This window comes from Apteryx mantelli, chromosome 26, assembly GCF_036417845.1.
Source record: "Apteryx mantelli isolate bAptMan1 chromosome 26, bAptMan1.hap1, whole genome shotgun sequence".
NCBI classification, from domain to species: Eukaryota; Metazoa; Chordata; class Aves; order Apterygiformes; family Apterygidae; genus Apteryx; species Apteryx mantelli.
In genome coordinates this window covers 5,423,903-5,431,738 of record NC_090003.1, presented here as the reverse complement: position 1 = coordinate 5,431,738, position 7,836 = coordinate 5,423,903, and positions in this window count along the sequence as shown.

Below are 7,836 nucleotides of genomic sequence, written 5' to 3'. Positions count from 1 at the left end.
TCATATTTAGTGTCTGTTGATCGTTGTTTGCTCCCATGTGTTATGGCTACAGAGGTCATTAAAGCACATTTTTATACCCGTAGAGCAGTTGTAAACATCATGGTTTGATAAAGTGGATCTATCAGGGTGAAGATCTGTGAGTTTTTGTACTGCAGTTATAGTTCTACACATTGGTTGCTGTTTGGTTTTGAAGTAGCCACCTATCCACTCAGCACTTAAGCTTCTTGGTACGGGTGAGAGGTGAAAGGGGCACAGGATTTTGGAGGGTATCACAGCATGGTCAATGAAAGCTGGACTCTTCAGCTGGTGACCAAACAAACAGCCTTGTATCATGATGAGTGTGCTGACAGCTCTAGTGTTCCAGCCATTTTTAAAAATGTTCATCAAACAATAATACAGGAAATACAAAGTCCAGTTTATTTTCAATGTTCATACTAGGAGATCCTATTGGGAGTACAGAAGCTTTCTAAGCATGTACTGATTTTACGTTGCTGCCCATAGATAAACTTGGGAAGGAATGTGGTTTACTTGGAATCCTACTACTTTTACTGAAGCCTGTCTGTAAAAACTATCCAAAGACATGTCTTTTTAAAAAGCTTTTCCCAGATAGCGCTGTTGTGAATATAGTACAACAATTGCCCTACCGTTTTAGGGGGTGCTAGGAGCTGTCACTTTGACCTTAATATTATCCCTGACTCTTTCAACCTACCTATGTAGTTAAAGGTGATTGTAAAGGTCTTGTAAAATTTCGTTTTTGCTACTTTGTTGAATTTGGGACTTCTTGCAGTAGGGTAGTTGTTCTACCTGTCCTATGCCAATTAGGATACCACAAACACAAAGTGAAATTTCACCTTTAGTCTTGTATCCTTTCCACTCCAATCTTTCATAATCCCCCCCCATTGTCAAGTAAACCTGGCTGTTTTAGAGAAGATGTACAGCTACTTGAAGCATTTTTGAGTAAAATGAAATGAAAGATGCCCCTCCTTTGAAGGCATGACTCTGAAGAGAATAGCCTGTCTTTTCTGTTGATAAATATAGAAGTAATTAGTCTGTTTCATGAAAACTGGGTCTTTGCTTCGTGTTTGCAGAGAATCTCTTCCACTCCCTTCTTTCTTCCTTTCTCTTGTTCCTTTAAGTTTTGTAACATCGATATTGTGTTGAGAAGAGAGAGACTTATGATCTAATCTAAACTGTCGTTGCACTTAGCTCATCTGTCAAACAGACCCTTGACCTGGTTTTCAGAATGATGGCATAATATTCCAAGTCAGAGCAGATTGGTGTGAAGGTGGAATCTGCAATGGGAGAATGCTGATATGCAGTGTTATACAGCCTGTGATTTAAAGCCTGACAGCTGTGGGCATGGTTGGTAGAAGACATGACTCAGAAATATGAGATCTTTTGTTTTTCTTTTCTCAGGTCAGACTGGGTAAACTGAAGCAAAAATAAGAATATGGTCATTGTCTGTCATGAGAAACGCTTTGCACTGTCTGCCTTTCTTCAAGTGATGATTACTTCTCAGCTGTGAGAGTTGCTGATGAAGTCAGTCCCTGTTTCTTTCTTAACACACTATTTCTTTCTCTCCCCACTAGCTTTTTGAACCATTTGGGGATGATTAGCAGAGAGCAATTTGAAGTGAACAAACATGCTTTTAATTGCATGTGCTTTAGAGGGCTTACAAGAGCTATGAACTGTAAATATGTAACTCATAATGACCATTCCTGGCCAAAGTGTTCCAGTGCTGTATTTGTATTATAAACTCAAAATGCTGGTGAAGGAGATAGGAGAGACAACTGATAAGAGACTTATCTTTGGAGGAAGACTTGTAAAAGCTGTTTAAAGACTTCTAGCAAACTTGCTTCCAGGAAAGTCACAGACCTGTCCCATGAGTGCTCTAGACCAGGCAGCTGACACGGTCAGCACCCGTTCAGCATGGTCCTGAGTAAGAGGAGTTGTATGGTGCAGCAGATATCTAGTGGGGTACTGAAAAACTGAATGTTATGGTTGTCTGTGTTATGTGCTTTTCTGTATCGGTTATTGTAGAGCAGGTCCAGCTAAAATTGTATCACTGGTCTGTTTTACTTGCTGATGAATCTGGCTTTGTGATGACATCAATGGCAGCTAAAGGGTTGGTATTTTTAAGCATGAGAACAGTTTTTGAATCCTTTTGGAACTTTTATGTTTGTGTGATGGAGTGTAGTGTAGAGGTTTGACTTGGATGGTAGGTGTGTTTTGGGAAGAATGTTAACTGATTTTTCGCTGTCCAGCTTTTATAGTAGTCTTATATGTGTTGATACAGATGACTCAAACTTACTGCTAAGTACAGAGCGGGTGATGGTTTAGCATGGGCCCTTGTTCACATTTAAAACCATTTTCAGCATTAAAAAAAGTATTAATAGGATTTTCTGTTAATCAGTGAATGACTTCATAGTTTTTTTGGAATGGGGATAGCTAGAGAGAAGGAAGAATGTTAACTTTGGTTAAAGGAGGAGGAAAGTTAACTCTGATCAGGGTAGTAATGTTGCAGAAAGATGCTTGTGTGTATATGTAATGTGTGTACACACACACATTTACATACATTGTATATATACATTAAAATAGATGTACATTATAAAAAATTTACATTTAAACAGGATTTATCCATTCTGCAGCCTTTGTACCTACTGATAGGGACCTTAAAAGCCAATTATCTTCTAGAGCTTACAGAAAATTAGTGAATGAAATTTGAAGTTATAAAAGGCCCATCATATTATTTCTTTCATTTGAAATCTTGAAACTTTACAAATGCTCAAATGCTTTTAAGGCACTCCCATCCCCCTGCAGGAGAAAAGCAGCATAATTTTTTAATTCTCTGTTTAAGGAATGAGAAACTGAGATCTGAGTAAAATGGTTTATGCAGGTTGAGGGGTGGGGGTGGGTAGAAATAAGGACTTGGATCCCTTGTGTCCTGAAACTGGTGGTGTGTCCTGGAGCACTGATAAAGATTGAGGGTGGCTGTATTCTTTCTTTGCTTAGCTAAACTTTTCTCCTGCCCTTCAAGGGTGACTGGGAAGGCCTGAAATGACATGTCACGGTTTATATGTCTGAGGAAACTGTATGAGGCAGCTATTGCAGAATAGTCAGTACTAGCTTTCTGCAAAGGCCTATTCATTCTATACTAATAATGATCTTTTTATGACCTGGCTTGTCTCACAGCTTAGTTTTGGAACAGAACCAGTCTCAGCTGGTGCTGCCATGATGCTCTTTGCCTCAGTCAACCATGCATTCCTGCTTCTTCCTTTCTACAGGCAAGCACAATGCCTAATTTGTTGGCAAAATGTTAGTGTGCTGAACTGATACTTACTGATCAGTGCTAGCAGTACTAAACTGACCATCACTGACATGTTAGATGGATGCTGCTACAAAGGAGGTGTATATTGGCTTAATGTGTTGTGCAGCTGCACCCTATTAAACTTTGGAAGGACTTTAATAATATGAAGGAAGTAGGTCCGTGTGGGGAGTTGGGTTAGAATATTCCTCTTGCCCATCACAGTTATGTCTTAGCTTCTTTTGCAAGAGCACAAAACCCACAGCCTCTCTGAAGATGTAAAGTGCTATTGGACAAAGTTACAGTATTCAGTAGTTTTTTTATGAGTATCTTTTCTTTATAGCTGGTTAATAAGAAAGCTGATGGATCAGATTCTTTAAAAACAAAACAAGAGCAGTGCTGCCTTTAATGAGACTAAAAAGCTGTGTCTGTTTGAACAGACTTGAATGCTTTTCTCATAGCATGCTAGTTTGTTGTAGCAATATCTATAAATGAGGCTTTGTTTCTTACTCTTCTGATGAAACTCTGCGAATAGCTAATTTTTTTGGTTGGTTTTATTTTACTAAAGGTCAGAGAAAGGGTATATTCTGGATGTTGATCATAAACTTGTATGGTGCTGGAGTGAGAAGCATGTTCCCCATGGACTAGATACCACTTTAGATACTTCATTTTGTATAGCCTGCACCCATGCTGTAGTTCTTACTACCAAAATGGAAGGTGATAAGGCTTGAAAGTTTTCAGAGGTGTATCAAAAGCTTATTTAGTTGTACTAAAGAAAAGGTTTCACATCTGGCTTACAGAATATAGGTAACAGTCTCTGCTTTGCAGATTCTCCTGTGGATAGTGCTGCAAAAAGTGCTGCTGCTGCACGGGGTAGCTAAAGCTGTTAGCTATCAACATTTTTTGTTTTTCTTTGTGTAAACAAAAAAGGTGTGAACTTTAGTTATCTTTTAATTCTTCCTTGATATCCAAATTAGGCAAACTGTGTGAAAGGAACTCTAGTTCCAGCAGTTTCAGCACATACTTCCTTTAATCTGGCATTTGCTGAATACAGTGCCTTTTTATCTTGCAACATGAGACTAAAAGCTTACAGAAGAATGGTCCTGTTGTGTTTATTAAGGCTAGTAACACATGACCAATACAAATCTTGTTAAAAGATTTATCTGTCTGGCTTGCTTACACAAGAAAAAAGAGCTCTTCTCCATATTTTTAGCTACCCTGCATGCTTAGCTGCCTTCCTACTTCAGTTTCCTAGCATTTCTGTTGGACTTGCTTTCACATTATCTTTAAAACCTGACTCTGTAAGTACATAAACCTCTTAACTGGTATTAATGTGCAAAGAGGTGGTATGTATGCCTTTTGCTCTGATAATGATTTCCAGGTGTATAGATCAAATAACAGTAGAGCTGTGTGTATGTTACGGGTAACTGCAGTTTGGCAGTGTTCATAGCTCTCAGTGCCCAGATCTGACTCTGATAACTCATTTCTCTTGGGAGAGTGGTATCCTGCTTATTCTGACCTGGATGGGAGCATGTGAAGGTTTTCTGTACTTCAACAAATGGTGAAGCCTTAATTTGAACTAGCTTTAAAATGTTCGAAAAAATTGGGCCAGGTGGCTATGTGGTCATGGCTACTTGAAAATAATGTTCATGAACTTCTGCACTATTTTTTTTTAAATGAAGTTTAAAGGTTAAATTTTGCCTGCTTGATTTCTCATGAAATACTTTAGCAGTAACCTTGGTATAGTATTATTTTGTGTATATATAATGATTTTTTTCCCCTCTTTGTTGCATTTAAACAAAGATGTGAAATTATTTTCCTAAGTTTATGAGCTGTGTGTATGGCACTTAACTGTTCTCAGGGATCTTGACTCCGTAGAGCCACAGCTTGGATTTTTGCCCAGACAGGTAAATTTCTCTAGCTGTTTTGCTTCTAGATTCAGTTTGAGCCAGAGGAGGAAAATTTCAACACACACACACACATCAGTCCTTCCCTACTAAAGTTGCTAAGTTACTTAATACTGTTGTTCAAGAAGATGGTAAATAAGGTGCTCTCTACTGTACTATGTTTAGATTTTATGATTGTTGAGATCAGTCTCCAAATGCAAATGCTGTGAATTTAAGAACTGCAGCTAGATGGCTGTTATTCAATAGTATCAATTTGTGGTGCTTATGCTAGCTGAAACAACTCAGAATGTTTGCACAAATGTATATCTTGCCTGGTGGCATCCAAACCTGGATTACAAGCACAGATTTCCAGAAGTGTCACGACAGAAGATAGCAATTGAACAACATATGAGTTATGCTGTCTATGTAGTTGTTCCTGCTATATGAACATATGTAATAAAATCTGTTTGCTATTATCAGTGGGCTGTATTAGGCTTTTTTGTAATGCTTTCAAGGTTTCTGTCCTGTGAGTGGATTAACACACATTGAAGGGAGGGTTCTGTGCTGCAGCATAACCCACGTATTGTTTGTAAACAACATGGTGAAGAGTCATCGTTTCCTTTCTGATTACTGGAAGAAGGATTCTGGGGTCCAGTATGTGTTCTTATTGACAGTACCTTTGGGCCGGTGGTGCTTTGAAGAGGTAAGGAGTTTGCTGGTTCATTTAAAACTGTTTTTGTGATGTTTTATTGAACCTAATGCCATTGAACTTTTATGTTCTTGTATTCATGTCTAGAATGCAAAAAAAGGGAACATGCCTAGAGAAGACGCTTATCAACGTGATGCTGAAGACGGCGTGGTGACTTATTAGCCAAGGCCCAGAAACTTTTGGTGAGAGGCTAATTGCTTTTTAGAATTGTGTAGGAGCGATGACATAGCTGGGATATGGAGTATCAAAGTCTTAGCTTTGTTTCTACATTTTGACAAATAATTCCACTTTTTCTTTTTTTCTCTTACAGATTGCAGGGTCAAGTGCATAAAGCTGCCTCACTGCTCAGGAAGTCCTTGGACTATAGTAAACGTTTCATGCTGTTACATTTGTTGTATTTTGTTGCCTGCTAATGCTTACTTTTTGCAAGGAAATATTTTATTGTCAGTTTTTTTTTTGTATTTGTAATCTCTTTCTTGGAAATGAAGGCCCTGAAAGTTATTTTTAGACTGCATTTGAAAATGTTTAGGCAGATCTGATCAAATAAATATTCATTATGATATCTTTTGTCCTCTCTGACTTTGGGAACAGAGTTGGGAAAGGCTGGTGACAGTAAAATATAACACCTCGCTATTTTGGGTGTTGACTAGAGAAGGACTAGCAGTAAGAAGCAGGTATTGCTTGTGTCCTGAAAGAGGGCTGGGACCTTTGTGTGTTGTTGTTTGGAAAGATGCTGCTCTGAAGTCGCCCATTACATGGGCGAGAGATGCAAAAGACCAGTTCAGGAATGCAGAGACTGTTACTGAAGTGTGTTTCTTCCCGACTTCATTTGCACTGAAGTGTTCCTCTTGAACTGTGGGCAGAGGCATCATCCTTTTGGACCTGTATGAAGTTGGTGCAATTTTAGCTGTTCTGGAAACTGTTGTGCAATGTTTAACACTTTCTGAATAAAGATACAGTGTTTACAAGCACTTCATATGCTTGGGGTGTCATACTACGCGGCCAAATGCGGTGGGGGCAATGTTCTCTTGCTGAAGCAGCTGCTTTCAGGCTTCTCTTTGCTGGAATATTTATTGCCAGCTTGCCTTCCCCATCTCTGGCCCAGACTCCTGAATCAAGGTTCCTGTTTTCTGCCAGAATCCTACTTCCTCTTTGAGTCTTTTTTCAGTTTTGGAGAACTGAACGTTTTAACAGGCATAAAAGCATTTCAATATGATTTGAACTAGTAGGTATCTGCATTTTCTAGTAGAAGGCAGAGAGCAAAACTTTAGCAAGTAGCTTTGCAAAAACGTTTTTAGCTTATGTTGGACTTCTAAATAGTTTAAGGTGTAACAAGGACCTTCAGTGTTTGAATTGAACTTAATCATACTTAAGGCTATGTCCCAGTTGTGTTAAATCTAATTTGAACACTTTCTAAAAGAGTGAAGATGCGTACTGTTCACTGAAACTCCTTTGGGGGAAGAAGTTCCTTCAGAAGAATGAGCTTTAAGAATTGTTGCATGTTAATGACTTTAAATGCGTCTTAACAGTTGAAGTATTATCTGCTTTTCATCTTCTTTTTAAATTGTTGAGAATGTGCGTATGCTACTTGCATTACATTTTCTTTCGAAAAGGCTTCTCATGTGTTTTAGGGTGTCTGTTTCAGTGAACACTTGGTTTTCATTTTGAGGCCTGTGTAGGCTAGCTATAGAAGTAAAAAGTGACAAAACATATGATGAGCAGAACAACAATGTGGATTTTGTGGGCATTATGGCTAGATACACAAGGAAAAAAGGAAATAAAATCCTCCAATGGCTCTTCTAGCAGTGTTTCAGACTCCTTGTAATAGTTGTAGTCACATAAATATTGTATGTAAATGACACTCTAAGCTGATAGTGTCTGGAACAGCAAGACGTCGGTTTGACTGTTAACGCTGGATGTAGAGAAACAAGCTTTCT